The sequence below is a fragment of the Esox lucius genome, chromosome 5 (genome assembly GCF_011004845.1).
Source record: "Esox lucius isolate fEsoLuc1 chromosome 5, fEsoLuc1.pri, whole genome shotgun sequence".
In the NCBI taxonomy this organism is placed as follows: Eukaryota; Metazoa; Chordata; class Actinopteri; order Esociformes; family Esocidae; genus Esox; species Esox lucius.
In genome coordinates this window covers 25,705,552-25,729,026 of record NC_047573.1, presented here as the reverse complement: position 1 = coordinate 25,729,026, position 23,475 = coordinate 25,705,552, and the positions used below count along the sequence as shown (strand labels likewise).

The 23,475-nt window shown below is 42.1% G+C and overlaps 1 long non-coding RNA gene across 1 annotated transcript; it reads left to right on the top strand.

The window, feature by feature from the left end:
- Positions 1–5,858: 5,858 nt before the first annotated feature.
- Positions 5,859–9,606, top strand: LOC109615751. The gene is made up of 3 exons (XR_002196738.2): positions 5,859–6,029; positions 8,715–8,854; positions 8,946–9,606. It is a non-coding gene; the product is annotated as an uncharacterized LOC109615751 (long non-coding RNA).
- Positions 9,607–23,475: the final 13,869 nt, after the last annotated feature.

Sequence of the window (23,475 nt, the reverse complement as noted above, 5' to 3'; positions counted from 1 at the left end):
CCGGACAGTGAAAGGTGTGTGCATTGTCGTCAGAGGGATACTTTTGCAAAAGAAAAAATATGGGCTTGAAAAAAACAAGTAAGGACTGTGATGTGTCTGTCAAATTACTTTAACATTAAAGCACATGTTTCAATTGCAATGGGAGCAAAAATATTTGCTCATCATTTGCTTCTGCTTTTAGCTATGGACTAAATAAGCAATTAACCAGTTTCATTTCATGGACAACAATGATGTAACGCAATACTTCCGGTCACTTTGATGATGCAAGTTCTCTTTACATGGTTAAATAAATAAAATAATATACTCCCTGTGTTCTGCAGGTGAGATCAAATCAAGACTTACTGAGCCCTGCTCTGTCACAGAAGGTCACCTCTAATACCTTCACCTCACTTTTATTTAAATTTAAAGAGCCCAAAAATCGAATACTCTCATTTAGCTTGTTTCTCAAAGGTTGCTCGCACACAGTTTTTCCCTGCTTTGCAATCACTTTTACAGTCATATTCAAATAAGTCTCCTTTAAATCAAAGGTTGGTGTCATAACTGAAAGAGTCAATGGTCTGGCCGTACCAACACATCATCACAGGAACTCTGTTTCGCTACTTTCAAAGATTTTTATTCCCCCTTTTTTGTGAACAGTTTACAGTATAATTTTGTTTTCACAGATCTGCACAAACTATGGTGTTGAATAACACTGGATAGAATAGCCTTGTTAGGTACAGAATTCCAATGGCTTTTGAAGGACAAAACAGAGAGTACCTTGTTGTGGCAGCTTGTCAAATTTATTTTGTCACATGATGGCATTGAAGAAGTTTGAATTTGTGTACATGATTGGAATCTTAAATTGTGTGCCTCGGGCTTACAGAAAAAGTTTTAAAATGTAGCTGCTGTCAGTAATGTTTGATGGGAAACATTAACAGGACTTACTAATGGAGCAGTACATGTTTTATAAATATGATAATTTACCATAATATTCATACTGTGCAGTGGCAAAGTATTTGCCCCCTTTCAGATGTTCTTTTTTTGCGCGCACATATTTTCACTGTAAATTATTTCAGACCATGAAGCAAAGTCTTAAATAAAAAATAGGGAACTTTATATAATAATATTTATAATGAAATAAACACAGTGATTCTACACCCAATTCTCCCTGTGAAAAGCAGATCTCCCCTAATACTATGTAACTAGTTGTGACAGCTTTAGCTGCAATGACAGCAACAAAACTCTCCTTGTTTTGCAGCATTTGTGGGTAATTGAGAATAAACAGCTTTTTATAGGTCATGCAATAACATGACCTATACAAAGGTCTGAGCATTCCAAAATGTTTTTTCAGTCATTCTGACTTGGTTTTAAATTTTGAGTCACTGCCTTGCTGCATGAATCAAGTGCACTTTATCTAGCAAAAGGATGACATTCTCCTTTAGAATTATCCGATACAGATCAGAATTCATGGTTCCTTTCCAGCTGCTGAGGTAGCAAAGCATCCTTCAAAATACAGTCCTCGTTGATAAGGAGTTAATAATGTGGAATGCATAGTTAGATTTCTACCAGACATAACAGGACCCATGCGTGCCTTCATTGAAGAAACTATTAACGCTGCACTGCATCAGTCAGTTCTAAAGCAGCATGTCAGGTCACCCGTTCATGAGCTCAGAATGTGCTCCTGGGTCATGGAACAAGACAGTGAACTAAAATACAAAACCAAGTCCACATCAGAATAGCTTAAATGCTAAATAACACACAAATGTTCCTGAGTTTAATGTAGCTGTGTCTGGAAGAGTGGGCCATAATTCCTCCATTTTGTGTCAAAATATTATAAACATTTGGAAAAATGCTAAGGGATTAAATAATTTTCCACTTCACTCAACATATATAATTTTGCTGTATCTGTTGGTAATGAGTCATGACTCATAAACCAAGATTGGATTGATCACACGAGGCCAGGGATCAAGATCTGTTCAGATAGTATACACTACTCAGAATAAATAGAAAGCCTTACAAAAGCACAAAGAGTTAAATCCATATGCTACAAATGGAATTCAGAGCCTGAAATCTACCAAATGAATGATATCTAATTAATTCTCTTTGTTTGACAGAGCCATGGTAGTTAATTTCTCAAAGAATGTGAAGAATAGTGGAGAGGAATTTAGAACAGATCTACATGTCCAAAGGAATGTAGGACACCAGCTCCCTTGTGCCATTCATTTATCTCATCGCTCTACTGTTATTTAACAGTCTAACCAGTGCTTCAAACCGAGGATCCTAATCATTTACACTCATTAAGCGTGCCTTTCTCTCTCTTCCAGACCTCCTAGTGAGTCATGGGAATTTTCGAGAGTTGTAACCACTTTGTAATAATGGAGAAGAATCCTCTTGACAAGCCTGCGAACCAGCCTGTTTATCTAACTTTCTACACGTTCACAAAAAAAATGCTATCCAGAACCTAAAAGGTTCTTCAGCTGTCTCCATAGGAGAACCCTTTGAATGATCCTTTTGGTTCCAGTTAGAACCTTTTTTGGTTACATATGGAACCCTTTCCACAGAGGATTATACACATGATCAGAAATTATTTTCCAGGTACCTAAAGGATTGTCCCTTGGGGATAGGCTAACAGCTCTTTTGGAACCGTCTTTTCTAAGAGTCAGAGGTGGTGCCACAAGTCTCAGGTTGGTGTGGTAAAATTATTTTCCCAAATGTGGTAACATAACAAGGTAACGCTCTAGACCTTTACTGTATGACCATAATGCGACCAGAATATTTTAAATCAGGTCACTTTTTACTCCTTGAAATACTGTCCTTGGGGAAGATGAAAACCATATCAAACTGCAACAACTGTCGGTCTTGTTCACTTTAATTCTATAAAAAATTGGACTGACAGAAAATGAGAACGCAACATGATTGGATTGTGAAACTCACAGGGCTGAACTGGCTTAATGTAGATTTGCATCTTGTAGTTCTGCGCTATGGAACTGCAAGCCTAAACATGGGCAGATTATGAACACAATTTCAATACAAACAAAATCTGACCCCATTAAAGGTTTTTTCAAAAACAAATAGACTATCAATTTGTAATGATGAACAACCTGCGATTTCCGTTAACCAGATTGGTCAAGACACGCACAGTTAGCATAGTACTTGCTGCAGCGCACAGAGTATTTTCACACATTTGCAGTTGCCCTGGCCACAGTACATGGAATCAGATTCCATCTTCACTAGACTGGAGAGCACAGAGAATTGTTCAACACATACTACTTGCTCCCTAGATCTTTTCTGTTATCTCTCTTTAAACTTTGCTTTCTCTCTATCCCAAATCCGAACCAGCTGTAGGCTACTGTTTAAACAGACGTGATTAAATGTTGCCAAATCCACATTCTGTCTTTCTTCTCTGTCTCTCTCTGTCTCTCTTTCTCTCTCTCCAACAGTCTCCCTTTCTGTCGCTCCATTAAATATTTCTCTCCATCTGGCTTGCTCTGGTGGCATTCATTAAACTGAAAGAACCTCCTGGTTTGAGGGGGACTTCCTTCACCTCCGCTGCCCCTTCTTGTCATCATGTTTCCCAGCAACTCACTTCTGTGGCCTGTTGAGCGCACGCAGGTGAGCCTTTTTTCCAACAGGCAGTGTGAAAGGCAGCTCTCTGTACAGTACACATGGGTCCTAATTAGGCCTGGGGGTTGGAGAGAAGCGTTCCACAGAACACACATCAGCTACACTGTGATTAGACTCTCACTGCAAAAATCCCCCCTGGAGACTGGCTTGAGGTCAAGGCTCACTCGCTTACTCTTACATTCTCTCCAGCATTAAGGGTGAGAATGTGTGGATATAGATTCTCTTAGGTAGGAAACCATGCAAATTATGCAAACTAGAGGATGTAGGAACTGTGGATGTAGCCAATTTAAACATACTGTTCAGCTGCATTATATCATTAAAGTGAGATTGAAATGTGCTAAATAGATTTGTTTCGTCACTGATTTACACAAATTAACCGTTGGCAGTAGCAAATGAGCAATAGGTTGAGAGTTTTGCATGACAGTTATGGATGGCAGTGGCCCAGGTTGATTAAGTGAAATCAGCTGGATTGGTACAGGAGAGAACCAGATTAGTTTGTAGGTCAGGAGGATGCATAAGGGGCAGGTGTCTTCTGGGTGGCAACTTAATCCGCATTCTGCATTTCTCAATGAAACAATCTAGTCCATCTCATAGACCACCTCTCAAAGTCTAAAAATCAAATAATACGTTTCCATATTTATGGATGAACAGTTATCTGTGATAAATTACCTGATGATTCAATAAGGCAAGAAAATATGTCTGGCCATTTAGTGGGAACATTTGTCAACAAATTCTCCAGCAGAAGAGTAGCAGCTGCAGGGAAGCCACATCTTCAAATTTGTTTTAAATCTCTAGATCTTGCAGCAGGAAAAAGACTAGACAAACTGTTTCTGAACACTTTCTGATACATACAGTTGTGCTCCAAAGTGTGCTTCCCCTTCAAGAATTGGAAATATGTGTACCATTTGTAAAGAAAACATGAGTGAGCAGGCAAAACACGTCTTTTATTTCTTTTGGGATTCCCATTCAACTGTAAATCATAACAGAATGTCACAATCATAAAACAAAACATGGCAACAAAGAAAAAATTTAACTGTCCCATGTTCAAAAGTCTGCATACCCTTAGTTCTTATTAATATTGTGTATTGACCCCTTTAGCATTAATGAAAGTGTGCAGTCTTTTGTAATAGTTGTCTATGAGGCCCCAAATTCTTGCAGGTGGTATAGCAGCCCATTCGTCTTGGCAAAATGCCTCAAGGTGATGCAAAGTCTTTGGTCGTCTTGCATGAACCACACCTTTGAGATCTCCCCAGAGTGGCTGGATGATATTAAGGTCAGGAGACTGTGGTGGCCACTCCAGAACCTTCACCTTTTTCTGCTGTAACCACTGGAGGGTCAACTTGGCCTTGTGCTTAGGGTCATTGTCATGCTGGAAAGTCCAAGAGCATCCCATGAGCAACTTTCATGCAGAAGAAAGCAAATTGTCTGCCAGTATAACAGGTTAACATGCGGCATTCATCTTGACATACATTTTCACAAGATTCCCTGTGCCTTTAGCGCTCACATCCCCCCAAAACATCAGTGAGCCACCACCATACTTCACAGTGGGGATGGTAATCTGTTCACTATAGGCCTTGTTGACCCTTCTCCAAACATAACGCTTATGGTTGTGACCATAAAGCTCTATTTTGGTCTTGTCATTCCAAATTAGTGTGCCAGAAGCTGTGAGGCGTGACGAGGTGTTGTCGGTAGGGATGCACCAATACCGAGTACAAGTACGAGTACCTATATTTGGGTACTTGCCGATACCAAGTACAAATTTCCAGTTCTCACAAAACATTATTTTATGTATTGCAATAATGTTGTCCCTTTACATAAGTCTCTCTTTATTGTCAACTTAACATTATTTGACAATACTTATTTAACATAATTCCCTACTTACCTAAATACTCCCCCTAAATTAATAATTATTTTAAACTGCTCATGAATCGCCTCCCAGATTTATAACACAATCTCTCTCCAAATCGGATTTTCTTTATATTAGAAAGGTTCTCTACATTAACTTACTTAAGCTCTAACCATTTCTGAATGTGCTCCACTTTATAATATTATTTACATTATATAATGTATTATTTAAATAGTAATTTGTTTAATTTATTTTTTACCCCACATAGTTTTTCCTTTGAAAACATAAACACACACAACTCAGTGCAGTCTTTTATTTTAATAAATAAATTGAAGCAAAACAATTTAGCGGAAGACAAGATAGCGCACAACAGACCACTTGTATCTACGTTTTAAATCAGCGATAACGTTCTAAAAATGCAACATAGGCAAAAGCATGTATTGACCGGACAAACTATAACAAACGAACGTGAAAGGTAAACGTTAACTGTCGGATCCCGTGGGTGATTTGGAAAGGAAGTTCAGGGATACAGGTCGGCTCAGATGTAGGCTACATTTCAATTCCGGGGAAGACCTCTGAGGTGAGGCTAATATATTGGCTTCCACAACTATTTAAATTATAGTTATTCAGTGGATTGTGACATCTGACAAGGGTTACGCATTGATAAAATAGTTGTGGTTCTGCGCTGCTAGCATTAGCATACTAATTAAACTCTGCGCTGTGTTGGGTCTGACGATGTTTAATCAAATTGCTTGTGTTAAAGTAGTGTTTTCCCTTTCCTCCTCTTGACAATTTACCAGAGCAGAGCTTGCACTACTTGTGTCCAGAGGCGTCGCTAGGATCACAATACATTTAGGCTTGGCCCACCCTCCCGCCCCGCCCGGGACAGAAAGTATAGAGTTTTGAATGTACATGCTGAAAAGTTTGATGTACACGCTAGCGGGCTACCCGTCCACAGTGTGATCGTTGGCTATTCATAAACCTGTGGCTATAGCCCCGGACGCCCAGGGCTAACGACGCCACTGCTTGTGTCATTGCTGACATCTATTGTCTATATTCTAAATGTATGCGTCCGAGGCAATACAACATATTTCTATGAGTATGACTACTGGTATGGGGGCATCCCTAGTTGTTGAGCATATTGTAACCAGGCTTTTTTGTGGCATTGGCGCAATAAAGGCTTCTTTCTGGCAACTCGACCATGCAGCTCATTTTTGTTCAAGTTTCGTGGTATTGTGCTCATTGAAACAACCACACCGTCTTTTTCCAAAGCACCCTGTATTTCTCCTGAGGTTACCTGTGGGTTTTTCTTTCTATCCGGAACAATTCTGTCAGTTTTGGCTGAAATCTTTCTTGGTCTACCTGACCTTGGCTTGGTATCAAGAGATCCCCGAATTTTCCACTTCTTAATAAGTGATTGAACAGTACTGACTGGCATTTGCAAGGCTTTGGATGTCTTTTTAAATCCTTTTCAAATTTTATAAAGTTCCATTAAGCAGGTCTTTTGACGGTTCTTTTCTGCTATACACAGACACTAATTGCAATTTAAAAAGCCACATATGTGGGAAATTCACCTTTAATTGCCATTTTCACCTGTGTGTGTCACCTTGTGTGTCTGTAACAAGGCCAAATATTCAAGGGTATGTAAACTTTTGATCAGGGCCATTTGGGTTATTTCTGTCATCATTTCTATCATTATGATTTAAAAAGGAGCCAAACAACAAAGCGATAATACGGCTTCATATGATCACTATCCTTAAATAAAAGACAGGTTTAAAAAAAAAATTATCAGTGATATTTTCAAAACCAATGCACACATTTCACTATTTCTGCCATGGTATGCAAACTTTTGCATCAAATGTATAAATCGTTTGAGAAGTTACATACTTTCTGCTCTGTTTTAAAATAAGCACCAATGGGTAACCAAGTGTTACGACATTTCCCTGAAACAGTGGGTGGAGAACCTAGATTGGGGGCATGGCCAAGGCAGTGACTGCCTCTATAATACTCTGATCACATTTGTGACGTCCCGAAATAGGCCATGTAATATCCAGCTAACATCTTACACAAAAAGTGCATTATCATATTTTTCAATGTTAGTTATTTCAACCTTTTTGACTGAACTGTGACCATTATTTTACAACAAACTTAGTGAATCTTAGTGAACGACCTAACTGAGTTATGATAATGTTACCGTGAGGTCCTTCATCTCTGCCAGCCAAGCACTCCTTTCACAGGTTCTATTAAAATGTAAAGTTTTAATTTTGACATAAAAAGGATGCATGAGCTGTGGAGCATAACAACAAATGCTTACCTGCCTGGGTGTAGTGGGGAGATACCTTCTAAAGGCTACAAGAACATGATGGTGATTAAAAAGAAAATGATGTCAATATAAATATCTCCACTTCTTTTTTCTCTTAACTTTTCTATTGTCCAGTCCATATGAACAATTTTTAATAGGCAAGGATGACCTTACATTCATTTTGTTTGTACACAAAATACATTAAACCCTCCTTACAGAACTATAAAAATTCAATCAGTTTAAGAATGTAATATTTATCTGTTGATTACAGTGGTTGGATGTCTGAATACCTGCTTGATCATCCACTAAATTTAATAATGTTTTGAGTTTAACTGGGTCTAGAAAACATGTATTTGTGCTTTTGTTACACACAAGGACGTCTGGCCAATGTATAAGTTATCTTGATTGACGATGTTCAGTCAAGATTGAATAAGGTACTTCAGTACCAGAGTTAGACATACATTATGTTGCTGGATGCAGTCATGGATTCCTCCATCCAAACTCTACTGGATAGTTTAACTGCCACAGAAGACAGGAAATCCCAGTGGTCAAAGCCACTAGTGTCTTTTGAGCCAAATTAAAAAAGAGTGCTGACAACTGTAGCACTCTGTTCAGTAGCTAATGAAACAAGACACACGTTATATACATCTACCTTCTAACATCAGCCATGAAAAACTACTAGAAAGATTCTTTACAATGATTGTGAAAGCACAATGACTTCGGGTCATGTGATTAATTCAGTAGTCAATCAGTGTACAAACTGATCCAGAGTCACCCATGATGGTACTGTGAATGACAAAAAAATGTTTTCAGGCTGGGTTCTATCAATCTGTGTCCCTGGATAAATACAGAAACTCAAATTCTCAATAAACAGCACATCCTTGATTGTCCATGTGAGTTGGAATGCTGAAAATGCCCAAAATGTGTAATTCTCAAGCTAAGGATTTTCTATTTCATCTGAAGGACAATGAAACAACCAGCGGCAAACCAACCAGCAGCCAAAACCCCCCTATTTCAACTCCAACCGAGAGAGAAAAATGAAGATGAGACCAGACAGAATGCCAGTACCCCATTGGGATACAACTCTTTCTCTCAAAATCTTAGTAAGTCATCCAATTTAGAAGCAGTTGTTCAATGCCATTTCCTTGTTGTTGTATCAATTTGTCAGATTGCTGAGAGTCTGTTCTATTGCAGTTTCTGGTGAGTAGATAAATTGAGTTGGAGGACCGATTGAAACTGGAATCGGCCAGTACTCAGTGCTCCTCTCTCCAGGAGATGTGTTCTAATTAGACAGTATGGCTGACGTCTGACTGAGAAGAATAACAAGCTGAAGCCCCATCCAGAGACCTCCTCCCATGAACTTAGCTGCTTTGTCTAAGCAAACCAATATGCCAGCTTGCTGTATAAACAAAACCCAGGCTGGAAAGCTGCACCTGAAGGGCTTCTCTATATCTGCTGGGCTTTGATGTGGATGGATAATGATAGAGAGTAAAACATCATACCATGCACAAGGCTGAAGTACAACTTCTAGAGACGTTGAGTGTTGCTGGAAATTACATGACATTCGACTTACCTACTCATGAAAGTCATGATATTAATGTGATCATTAGCTGTAATGTTAGTTTAATGACATAAGCAATATAAAACTGCCACAAAGTCACAGGCCCTGACAGTTAGCATACTGGTACTTTAAGATACAGGTATTTCTGTTGTACATTACAAATGGCGGGTCAACTTATGTGAGTGCTGACAAAACAGCAGGATTATATACCATGTTTTAATGCAGTGGTTCTTAAAGCTGGGTTAGCGACCCCCTGAGTGGTCACCAGATGATTTTGGTGGGTCACAAGTTGATTTCTAGAATAAATACATTTGAATTAAAAAGTGCTATTTTTAATAAACCTGAAAACTGCAATACTGTATAAAATGCGGAATACAACTACTGTAGAATAGATTAAATACTTAAAATATAATTATTTTAAAATGTACATTGTCACAGAACAAAAACTGGTTGCTTGAACATGTAGCCCATCTACGGAGCCACACTTAAAGGGATAGTTCATCCAAAATGAATCTTTTTCTAAACATTTACTTACCAAAATATATTCCAGAAGGCCTATAGTAATTTTTTCAAACAATCCAATATTCAGCTCTGTCCTAGTCTGTAACTAGCATTATTAGCATTGTCAAAATTCATGAATGGAAACGTTTCGTACTGCTATCACAAAGCTGTATTGTAAGTGGAAAACTACTCCAAAACACTTCAAACTACATTCAGTAATCTGTCACGGTTTCTGTAGCAATTTCTTTTTTTATGACGAAACAGCCGGCTGAGTTGGCTGAATTCAAACTGGCACTAGTGAACTATTTCCTATAGTCACCATACACATCTCCTGTTCTTCGGCAGTGATGTCATTAAGGTGAGCGTGAACTTTAACCTCAACAAGCTATGTGAAGATAGGTTGCTTCGCTTCACTTTTAAAAATTGCTGCTAGTTTACACATGTATATTATTTCTATATTTTTTGCTATATTTTTGCTTTATTCCATCCATCCATCTTCTTCCGCTTATCCGGGGCCGGGTCGCGGGGGCAGCAGTCTAAGCAGGGATGCCCAGACTTCCCTCTCCCCAGACACTTCCTCTAGCTCTTCCGGGGGGACACCGAGGCGTTCCCAGGCCAGTCGGGAGACATAGTCCCTCCAGCGTGTCCTAGGTCTTCCCCGGGGTCTCCTCCCGGTGGGACGGGACCGGAACACCTTCCCAGGAAGGCGTTCCGGAGGCATCCGAAACAGATGCCCAATCCACCTCAGCTGACCCCTCTCGATGTGGAGGAGCAGCGGCTCTACTCTGAGCTCCTCCCGGGGGACCGAGCTTCTCACCCTATCTCTAAGGGATCGCCCAGCCACCCTGCGGAGAAAGCTCATTTCGGCCGCCTGTATCCGGGATCTTGTCCTTTCGGTCATGACCCAAAGCTCATGACCATAGGTGAGAGTAGGAACGTAGATTGACTGGTAAATCGAGAGCTTCGCCTTGCGGCTCAGCTCTTTCTTCACCACGACAGACCGATACATCGACTGCATTACTGCAGAAGCTGCACCGATCCGTCTGTCAATCTCCCGTTCTATCCTTCCCTCACTCGTGAACAAGACCCCTAGATACTTAAACTCCTCCACTTGAGGCAGGCACTCTCCACCAACCTGAAGTGGGCAAGCCACCCTTTTCCGACTGAGGACCATGGCCTCGAATTTGGAGGTACTGATTTTCATCCCCACCGCTTCACACTCGGCTGCAAACCGTCCCAGTGCATGCTGAAGGTCCTGGTTAGAAGGGGCCAACACGACAACATAATCTGCAAAGAGCAGGGTGTCAGGTTTGGGGACCACACAATTTTTGCTTTATATATAGATGAATTCTTACCATGTAGATATCGTGTGCCATGTCACAAGAATTTCATTGTGCAGGATGGCGCTACGTTATTTGGTGCATTTGATAAATAAAATTTGAACTTCTGGATTTCCTTTGTTTGTAAGTATCAATGTCAACTTCTACCTGCTCGTTTACCTGCTTGTGGATCTTGAGTTAATTAAATTCTACCTGCACTACAATGGGGACAACACCTCTGCCTCTCCCGAGTCGTATTGTGGGAGAAGCAATGGAACAACTTTGCCAACGAGACAAACCGTTTTTGTGAGAAACATTTTAATACAGAGGATTGTGACCCATGCTCATTTCGAAGAGGACTAAATGCAATTCCATCAAGTTAGCCAGTCCACCCATGGAGACAAGACAGATTGTAAGTAATATTTCTGATTGCTATAATTTCTGATGTTATAATACAGAAAGTACACATTGCTTCCGGATTGTCTGGGCACGGGTTGGGGATTAACATGTTCACCACCCTTTAGCTGCTGTAGAAGTCGTTAATCAGTCAATTCATCATCTGTGTATTATGGTTCGAACAAGACTCTATCCCCCAATTTTTTTTCTTCCTGCTCGTATTCAGAGTCAGACATGATATATATGTATTTTCCTTTCACTCTCAAGCAAATAAAGTTTGACTGTCCGAGGTGAATATCAAAGACAAAATAAGTAACTTGCTTTCTAGTTAGCGAATACTAACTTCCGTTTACTGTGTATACATTAACTCTTCCTGAACATCATAAAGACATGTTTATAACTGATAATGGAACGCTGATAATAACTGATAATACACTGTTAGTTTTATGTTAGCAAAGAAAAATAGACCAAGCCAACAGCATTAAAAAACATGTTTGTAACAGATAATTGTCTAAAATATTTAATATTGCAGTTGATTTTGATTGTAATGATAAACACAGATTAAATCGTACACTGAGCCTTTGCCTAAGTAAAAAAGACTCTTGAACGACTGACCCGGTCAGTTTTAACGTTCAATTGAACGGTTGATTCATTCAATTGAACGACTGGCAGCGGAGTTCTACCCATCCATGGAATAACCTGTTAGTTTTACGTTTGCAAAGAAAAATAGATCAAGACAATAGCATTGTAAATACATGTTTGTAACAGATAATTGGATGCATGGCCTACATTAACTAATGTAGTATTTGATTTATGATTGTAATGATAAACATAGTTGTAATCAGAGTAAAACAAGTGTTGGCTTAAGCATTCGTTGCTCCCCCGCTCCCGGGGGGTGGGGGGACTGTTGGCATTGCCGACTCAAATGAATTAAAATTCAAACTTTTAACTGAACGACTCAACAAGATCTGAGTCAGTAGAAATAGAAGAACTTCCCATCACTAGTGGATTGATACAATTGTGAACAAAACTGACTGATTAACACAGGAAGTACCCGTCTATTTGAAATGAGATTTATATTGTGAAAGTTAAAACTTTATTTTGAGGAATACAACATCGTCATGTTCTTTGAGGTAAACAACACCACTTGTCTTAGTTTGGAGTGTTTTAGAGTAGTTCTCTGCTTGCAATGCAGCTTTGCAATGGGGTATATACAGTTTCCATTCATGAATTTGCTAATAACGCTAAGTAGCTACTGACTGAGACACAGCTTAATAATGGATTGTTTTAAAAAGACTATGTGCCATATTTTGTACAGTCACCGAAATATGATTTTTGGACGAACTATCCCTTTAAACATTTCCTGCTGTTGTGTGCACGCTTTTAGTTAGCTTGTAAATAAACATAGTCAACATGGATCGGTGGCTTATCCATAGCTCTACAAACGAGAAGACATTACATGATGACAGTCTCTCTCAAACAGCTGATAAAAGCATTCCTTCAGAAAAGCAATCAACTTCCAATGAAAATAACCCTACGGGAAATGAGAAATGCAAGGGTGAGGCCCTCCAGCCAGGACCAGCCATTAAAATGTCAAAAATATCTAGAGGAATTCATAGTTTGGATTCATTGCTATGCCATCAACAATGTGCATCATCCGCAATTCGCCAGTGAAACTGAAAATACATTTGCAAGCCAAGCATCCCTTTCTTGTCGATAAATCAACATGTTTTTTCAGCAGAAAGGAGGCAGAGCTATGTGTGCTATTAAAATAGTAAATTCCATTAAATCATGACCAGGAACATGTTCGTCACCCTGGATCCTAACTCGCCAACCACCTGACAGATGCCAAATGGTTGGCAAATCTTGTGTATATGCGACAAACTTAATGAACGCTACTTAATACTTCACTACAAGGTACAAATACAAATATAGAGCTATTTTCGTCTGATAAAATCAATACATTCACAAAAACGCAACAATGTCGTAGCTAATGTTTCCCGAGCTGGAAGAATGTGTCGAGGACAATGAACTGGACCTCAATAACATGAGGAAATTATCACTTCACATTTCCAAGGCCTTCTGGATCGCTTTATGAAGTAGCCTACTTCCCAAATGAGACAACTCCACAACGATATGACTGGATACAACAACCGTTTACAGCAAATGGATCACCTGTCAACTGACCTGGAGAACGCGCTGACGGAGCTGTCCAGTGATCGATGTTTGCCACAAATTTGAAATGTTTGCCTCAAAATAGAATTTTGGATTTCAGTTGCTCCATGAACTGCCACCTTAACGTGGTGGAGGAGTTTGAGTACCCGAGTGACCCTAGGAGCTATGTTGTCTGGGGCTATATGCCCCTGGTAGGGTCTCCCAAGGCAAACAGGTCCTAGGCGACGGGTCAGACTAAGAGCTGTTCAAAACCCTTTAATGATGAGAAAAATCTTGAGGTCCGTGACGTCACCCAGTATGGCGCAGCCGGGGCCCCACCCTGGAGCCAGGCCCAGGGTTGGGGCTCGTACGCGAGCGCCTGGTGGCCGGGCCTTTCCCCATGGGGCCCGGCCGGGCTCAGCCCGAAGGAGCGATGTGGGGCCGCCTTCCCGTGGGCTCACCACCTGCAGGAGGGACCATAAGGGGCCGATGCGGAGAGGATTGGGCGGCAGTCGAAGGCGGGGGCCTAGACAACCCGATCCCTGGACACGGAAACTAGCTCTAGGGTCGTGGAACGTCACCTCGCTGGCGGGGAAGGAGCCTGAGATCGTGCGTGAGGTTGAGAGGTTCCGACTAGAGGTAGTCGGGATCACCTCTACGCACGGCTTGGGCTCTGGAACCACACTCATTGAGAGAGGATGGACTCTTCACAACTCTGGAGTTGCCCATGGTGAGAGACGGCAGGCTGGTGTGGGTTTGCTTATAGCTCCACAGCTCTGCCGCCATGTGTTGGAGTTTACCCCGGTGAACGAGAGGGTCGTTTCTCTGCGCCTACGGGTCGGGGATAGGTCTCTCACTGTTGTTTGTGCCTACGGGCCGAACGGCAGTGCAGAGTACCCGACCTTCTTGGAGTCTCTGGGAGGGGTGTTAGAAAGTGCTCCGACTAGGGACTCTATCGTTCTACTGGGGGACTTCAATGCCCACGTGGGCAACGACAGTGACACCTGGAGGGGTGTGATTGGGAGGAACGGCCCCCCTGAACTGAACCCGAGCGGTGTTCAGTTCAAGCATAAGGGTGTCCATCAGTGCACGTGGCACCAGAACACCCTAGGCCGTAGGTCGATGATCGACTTTGTTGTCATTTTATCTGACCTGCGGCCGTATGTCTTGGACACTCGGGTGAAGAGAGGGGCGGAGCTGTCAACTGATCACCACCTGGTGGTGAGTTGGATCCGATGGCGGGGGAGGAAGCTGGACAGACTTGGCAAGCCCAAGTGTACTGTAAGGGTCTGCTGGGAACGTCTGGCCAAGTCTCCTTTCAGAGAGATCTTTAACTCTCACCTCCGGCAGAGCTTCGACTGGATCCCGAGGGAGGCTGGAGATATTGAGTCCGAGTGGACCATGTTCTCCACCGCCATTGTCGAAGCGGCCGCTCGGAGCTGTGGCCGTAAGGTCTCTGGTGCCTGTCGAGGCGGCAATCCCCAAACCCGGTGGTGGACACCGGAAGTAAGGGATGCCTGGTTGGCTTGTGGGACTCCTTAGGCAGCTGATGGGTACCGGCAGGCCAAGCGGACAGCAGCCCGGGTGGTTGTGGAGGCAAAAACTCGGGCCTGGGAGGAGTTCGGTGAGGTCATGCAGAAGGACTATCGGCTGGCCTCGAAGAGATTCTGGCAAACCGTCCGGCGCCTCAGGAGAGGGAAACAGTGCCCTACCAACGCTGTTTACAGTAGAGGTGGGCAGCTGTTGACCTCAACTGGGGATGTCACGTCTTCCATTGAGGAAGCAGAGGATGAGGGCTCAGAGGTGGACTCGTCCATCACCCGGGCTGAATTCACAGAGGTGGTCTAGAAACTCCTCGGTGGCAAGGCACCAGGGGTGGATGGGATCCCCCCTGAGGACCTCAAGTCTCTGGATGTTGTGGGGCTGTCTTGGTTGACACGCCTGTGCAACATCGCGTGGCGGTCGGGGACAGTGCCTCTGGGATGGCAGACCGGGGTGGTGGGTGTGTTCCAACTATAGGGGGATCACACTTCTCAGCCTCCCCGGGAAAGTCTATGCCAGGGTTCTGGAGAGGAGAATACGTGTCCCTTGCGGCATCCTGTGGAGAGTGCTTCGGGAATATGGGGTCCTGGGTCCTTTGCTAAGGGCTGTCAGGTCCCTGTACGACCGAAGCAGGAGCTTGGTCCACATTGCCGGCAGTAAGTCAGACTTGTTCCCAGTGCATGTTGGACTCCGGCATGGCTGCCCTTTGTCGCCGGTTCTGTTCGTAATTTTTATGGACAGAATTTCTAGGCACTCAGTGTCAGGTGTCTAGGAGGGTGTCAGGTGTGGGGACCACACGATTTCGTCTCTGCTCTTTGCGGATGATGTTGTCGTGTTGGCCCCTTCAAGCCAGGACCTTCAGCATGCACTGGGACGGTTTGCAGCTGAGTGTGAAGCGGTGGGGATGAGAATCAGTACCTCCAAATCCGAGGCCATGGTCCTCAGTCGGAAAAAGGTGGCTTGTCCACTTCAGGTTGGTGGAGAGTGCCTGCCTCAAGTGGAGGAGTTTAAGTATCTAGGGGTCTTGTTCACGAGTGAGGGAAGGATGGAACGGGAGATTGACAGACAGATCGGTGCAGCTTCTGTAGTAATGCGGTCGATGTATCGGTCTGTCGTGGTGAAGAAAGAGCTGAGCCGCAAGGCGAAGCTCTCGATTTACCGGTCAATCTACGTTCCTACTCTCACCTATTGTCATGAGCTTTGGGTCATGACCGAAAGGACAAGATCCCGGATACAGGTGGCCGAAATGGTGGCTGGGCGATTCCAGGGTGGCTGGGCAATCCCTTAGAGATAGGGTGAAAAGCTTGGTTACCCGGGAGGAGCTCAGAGTAGAGCCGCTGCTCCTCCACATCGAGAGGGGTCAGCTGAGGTGGCTTGGGCATCTGTTTCGGATGCCTCCGGAACGCCTTCCTGGGAAGGTGTTCCGGGCCCGTCCCACCGGGAGGAGACCCCGGGGAAGACCTAGGACACGCTGGAGGGACTATGTCTCCCGGCTGGCCTGGGAACGCCTCAGTGTCCCCCCGGAAGAGCTGGAGGAAGTGTCTAGTGAGAGGTAAGTCCGGGCATCTCTGCTTAGACTGCTGCCCCCGCGACCCGGCCCCGGATAAGAGGAAGAAAATGATGATGATGATGATTTCAGTTGCAGAGGAATAACCATGACTATCCAAACCAAAGCAACAATGGATGTACTGATTCTGTTTCAACCTACTTTTTTCAACATTGACATATATTTAAAACAAATACACATCATGCCTCAATGTGGAGAATGGCCTCTAGTTGCCATTTCAACCATCAAACACAGAATGCAGCAGTTGTGCTCCAAAAAGCAGGGCCACCTTTCTCATTAAATAAGTTGTTCAGACTTCACTTACCCATTAATAAACATAATAGCTGATAAGGGTTCTTTTATTAATTATTTTAATAGGATCTACTGAATGGGTCTACGTTTGTGTCGGGTAGTGTGACCCCTTATGTGCACCTGCATGTGCGGGGGTCGCAATATTTGAAACAATTGTTTTTGGGGGTCACGAGTGAAAAAGAAGAACCCCTTTTTTAATGAATGAATAAAATAATATTATATGATATTGTGCTAGCTGGCTGAATTCAATTAGTGAAAACTGCAATCCATGATGAAAGTTCAAAACGTACAATTTAATGTTGAAATATTTTTTGTAGAAGAGAAATGAATGCAAATATTTTGAGAATTGACCACAATGACAACTTCTTGGAAATGTCCTAGCCTTAATAATACTGCATACTACCAGTCTATACTGTCCAGAATGTCTGCCGAACTTACGAGCACCCAAGAACCAGAGAAACACTATTAAGTCAGTATATCCACTACTCACCAGCTTATCAACCCTTTCATGAATACGACATGTTCCAATTCTTTTAAAGATGTTGAGATCTTACTGCAACCAGAAAACAGCCCCTCTCATACACATGAACACACACAAAGACACATTCACACCCACAGAGAGAGAGAGTGATCCAGCTTCCTGTGTGGCTTGTTTCAGATTGGATGTTAAGCTGCACTCATCACAGCTCTTATGAATACATTAGCTTTTATGTTCATCCAAACACTAATTTATCATCCTCATAAGAATCTAACGTGACAGAGATGCACCCTTCACTCGAAAACTGAGATGTGCACACCAATATTTGGAATCAAAATGACAGTGGAATTTTTTAGTTGGTGAGACAAATTCCAGTGTGAGTGTGTGTGTGTGTGTGTGTGTGTGGATATGTGCATGTGCACGCATGTGCGTGCGTGTAGTATGTGTAGAGATAGCTTATGAAATATCAAAGTGTGTTATGTGCCTGCATATACTCTGCAAGATCAAAGAGTTAGCCCACACTTCCCTAACAACCCAAGGTTTTTATCCGTCCAATCTCATTTCTCGCATACTACTATTACGGCAACATAACTAAAAGCAGAAGCATCAAAAACCTTAAAAAAGGAAAAACGAACCTTTGAAGACACACAATATAGAAAGGGGTAATGAGCCAAAAAGAAGAGAAAAAAATACAAAAAAATTGGAAGGCAGTGGAGGATTAACAAGCAATAACACTTCACTTTGACTGACATCTCCAGATCTCTTTATTATTCCTGTGATGTTCGTCCAGACACGCCGACGCCAGAAACTGACGTCCTCACACTTTGGCTGATACAGCAATCTGGTGCTTTGCGCTTCTTTGCTTGCCAGCCACCTGGCTTGAAGAAGGATAATCAACCTCTCTGTCAATCAATTTTTCAAACGGCCTTATAGACTGGAAGTGTCAGTGGGAGTAAGGCTCTGTCTTGGACCGAAACACTTCACTGCCTTCTCACATCACACAGTGTCTTATTGACAAGGGAACGTCTTTCAGTGAGTGGGTTGGGATTCATTGGACCATACACAACAAAGACTTGAACTTATGCATTATGTAGGTTTAGTGTTAAGTTCTTAGTTGTTGCTGGTTTTCATTTCAACATGCTTCCACATTTGTGGTGACCTCTGGGGGCATGGTTGCAACAGACCTGTGAGAAATTCATATGATTGGCTTCATATAAACTAGTGTCCACTGGTGTATTTGAGCCTGCAGACGGGGTATACTCGAATGTGGCCCCAAAAACATCTCAAATGGAACATCTGGAAAAGGAAAGGAGTCCTGTGTGAACATTCTGAGCAACATTAACGATCAAAAATTATAAATTCTGTATTGGCTTTCAGTCAGGCTAATGGAAAATGGTCCCGATAAGGAGGTTTACAACACCAGGCATACCACTGAAATAGATACATGAGGCTGTAAAATTAAGCAATTCAAAGATGTATGGATTATGTTTTAACAATCCAGAACAATGCTTAGACCTCATCAGTACACTACTTCTAAGATCTTGGAAAAATACATGATTGTTGTTGTTGGAATTATCTTATTAAACTTTGCTGGCACAAAAACACTGTGGTGTGGTTAATAGTGTTTCTGTAGCGCACAGGAGGTGGGATAAATAAAAAAGACCTCAGTTGAGCTCACTTGAGCCCAAGCCACTGCAAGGGATTGCTAGAGCAACGATGAGGCAAAGCAACCGTGTTAAATGACTGATCCTCCAGACCCAGACAGTGCTTGACTTAGCACCTTCCTTCACATGACCCCTGGCCTAACCTGCAAACAGTATTAGAACCCTGCAGCTAAACACACACTCGTGAATGCCCCCTTGCGCCATTAAGGGTTCCCACTTGTTCTGTTTTTTCCCCCTCCAAATTTCCTCATGTAAGGTAACGATCGTGGCCGTGCTTCGTCGCGAACAGATGCCACAGCAGGTGCTGGAGAGTCGGAATCGAGAGCGTGCCGTTTCCGACCGACACATGCGCACTGGAAGCGAACTAATTCCTTGCCAACGACTTCATGGGCGCCTATCTAAAGGAGTTGCGATGAGACAGGGCAGTCGTGTCGGGCATCCACACTTACACCGCGGGGAGCGCTGAGCCTGTGTGCTCCACCCTCTGGCGGACTCCTGGTCACTGTCAGTGTCTTACGTTGTGTTCCAAGCGATGCACACGGCTCCAGGTTATGTAACTCGGCTGTGGTTGCCCCATTCGGCTTCACATCATTCATACTGCATCGGCTAAAAAGCCATTCTAGCATAGCTGCACTCAGACCTGCTAGATTTTTAATCTCCAATTAAAAAGGAATTAAAGTAGTGCATTATTGGACTCACGAGAAGAGGAATAATTGACGTGCCTCCTCCTCATCTAAGTGAATTATTGACAGAGGTTTTTATTCGCTGCAAAAATGCACTCACATCGCAATTCATCTGCTCTCTGGAGAAGCCATGGATGAATATGTTGGTAAAATCATAAGCAACTATTGAAGAGGATGAAGGGAAAAGGTATGAAGAAAAGACAATATATAAAAAAGAAAAAGATTTAACAGAAATTACAGAAATAAAGTTTTTTTTATCAGTATCTTTTGAAAGTTACCAACAGTCTTATGAATCAATAATGGACGTCACGGCCCACATTCGTATGGGATAGGGATTGCGACTAGAAATTTCAAATCATTGCATACATGTAGATAATGTTCAGGGGGGCATTTTTGCACTATAAATGGTATGCTGGGAAGATCAGTGAAAATGTATCATAAATTTTTCAATGAGACAGAAGTTCATGAAGTTAAAACGCCTGACATCTGACTACTTATGCTGCAACCCATTTCCATGCAGCATATCTGGCATTCGAATCTGGCCACTCAAACTTTCCATGCTGCATGTTAGTTCTGCTTTGATGCAGCACTTGGATTGCCATGTTTATGTAGAATGTACTGTAGATCAATGCATTGATGCAATTTGTTTGCACACAGCATAAGTCCACAGGTGCTTGAAAGTACCTCCAGGTCGACACCTTGTCAAGATGTGTTTTATAAGACCGGTGTTTCAATCTTCAACTCTCCTGAGCCTGCAATCAGTTGCTGCAATGAGGAAGGCCTTTTATTGTGGCCAGCTTATGGCATACCTGTACAATAATCATGCTGTCTAATCAGCATCTTGATATGCCACGTGAGGTGGATGGATTATCTCGGCAAAAGAGTAGTGCTCACTAATACAGATTTAGACATATTTGTGAACAATATTTGAGAGAAAAAGGCCTTTTGTACACATAGAGAAAGTCTTAGATATTTTAGTTTGGCTCATGACAAATGGGGCAAAAACAAAAGTGTTGGGTTTATAATTTTGTTCAGTGTACATCTTGGTTTTGATGTAGGAGTTTTGTAATTCAGTACATTATGTGTGGTTTATACACTGCTCAGAAATATTAAGGGAACACGTAGTCATAAAAGTATAACACCAAGTCAATTAAACTCCAGGGATATCAATCTGTCCAGTTAGGAAGCATAAGCGATTGTGAATCAATATCACCTGTTTTGGTGCAAATGAAAGTGACATCAGGTGCCCTGGAGAGGCAACAGCAAGACAAACCCCAAAAAGGGAATGGTTTTGCAAGTGGTGGCCACAGATAATTGTCTCTCTCATTATCCTTCCTGACTGATTGTTTTCTAGTTTCACATTTTGTCCTTGTCACTACTAGCATGAGGTGATAACTGCAGCCCATTCAGGTTGCACAGGCAGTCCAGCTCCTCCAGGATGGCACATCCATACGTGCCATCGCAAAAAGGTTTGCTGCGTCTCCCAGTACAGTCACAAGAGCATGGAGGAGATACCAGGAGATGAGCCATTACACGAGGAGAGCTGGAAAGGACCCAGCATCAGGACCGGTATCTGCTCCTTTGTGCAAGGAGGAACTGGAGGAGCACCGCCAGAGCCCTACAAAATGAATTCCATCTAGCTACTGGTGTGCATGTTTCTGACCAAACCAGAAACATCCTCTAGTGGAACCTGTGCTCACAGTCCAGCACAGTGGCCCACACGTTCCCCAGACCTGAATCCAATTGAGAACCTCTGGGACGTTATGTATTGGTGCATCTGACCGATTTACACAATATATAGTAAAGATTATGATCTTCAATATATTTTGCTCATCGAGACCCGATGTTTGATAAAAATTTTTTGAGCAGTGTATAAAGGGCAGAGTGTCTTGTTTCCGGTAAAGCAGCCCACCAAGCGTGGATTTGAAGGGCAACAAAAGGGTTTAATGAAGAAACTAAGGCAGGTAAAAAAAAAAAATATGTAAATGCAGGCAGGCAAAAAACACAGACTAGTGGCAGGTACATACTCAAAAGACTCAATGACTCAACAAAAGGCTAACGGAATAGGGCAAACTAAATAGGATGCTAACAAGGACTTAACAACAAACAGGTGAAAACAGAACAAAAAAGACAGGCTACATTGAAGAACAACAGCAAAAACAAAACAGAACCTTACACAGAGGTTACAAAACTAGGGACCTTCCATGATTTTGGGGTACAATTCTTTTTTTTACAACTGGTTTGTACTGTTGCCAGTAGATGTACAATTCTAGCTTGTTTTATGACCTACAATTAAAGGTGTAAGAAGTAAAAAGAGAGAAGACTTCCTGGATACATAAGACCCATTAAACCGTCATCCAAATTCAGCAGCATCCAAGCAGCCTTCTTCCATTTTAATGCCCATCTTACCGGAGTAAAATGCATCTTGGTATGGGTGCGTAGGCGCTAATCAAGAGAGTCTTCCACGTCTGGCCTTCTTTATTCACTGCCTTAATAATGTTTCAGGAGTTATATCCATCAGGAGCGTCTTAAAATTGAGTCTCTCAGCAGCAGTAGCCTATGAAGGAATAAAGTCGGCCCCAGGAGATACCCTTAGAAGATTGATCAATATGATGAGATTGCCTGTCTAGAAATTGCGGGCCAACAACACAGAAGAAGAAAGGCCCTAGAACTTATGCAACACACTAAATGTATTATGTTTATAACACAAGCCAGATAATGTTGTTGTGTAGGTACTAAATCAAGATAAACAGTCAACAAATCTTCCTCACAAGTTGCACTAATAGGGTTCTCTTAGATCTGACACAATTGGCAACAGATTAGTGAATCAGCATTAAAAGATTCAGCATGGCTGCTGTTTGGCACAAGGAATTTGGCGAAATAGTGTACTGTACAGTACTGTGGCTCATATTAATCATTTCAAAGAAAACATCCAGTTGGATGTTTATGTCTACTGACATTGGTCTTCTTTAGCATACTGAATTATACCACAATTATATTGTGTTTAGAGAAATCTGAAATGTGGTCATGAATTACTCATTCATTATTTATTATTTTAATAATCTAATTTTAAGATTTTTTTTTGTTTATTTTTATATTCCACACATTACACTGATAAACAGTAGAGTTATATTAGATGGACATGTTACTAGGCCGCAATACTATGAAAATAAACAAATAGTTGTCATAGCCTCAATAAGCAATTACATCTGAAGGCTGGATTTCATCACTCAGAAAAGAGCACATTATAAAAAATATGATCGTTTAATAAAAAAGCAGCAGGAAAAAAGACAAAGAGGGTATATTAACTCTTAATACCCACCAGCCCTGGGCAAAACAAATATAGCCATAATTCAATCAGCTATAAATAAAGGATGCCTCTAGTTCAATAACCACATGTCACACCATTAGATTGGCCAGATAGATAGCCACATGTTGATGAAGGTTAGATTTCAAGGGCATATTTGAAGGGCAAATTTGTTTTTGTGATTTTCTCCTGAAGTCATAAACTGTCATGCAGTAGAATGTGGTGTCATAGAAAACATTGAGCTCCACCAAGTGGATGAAA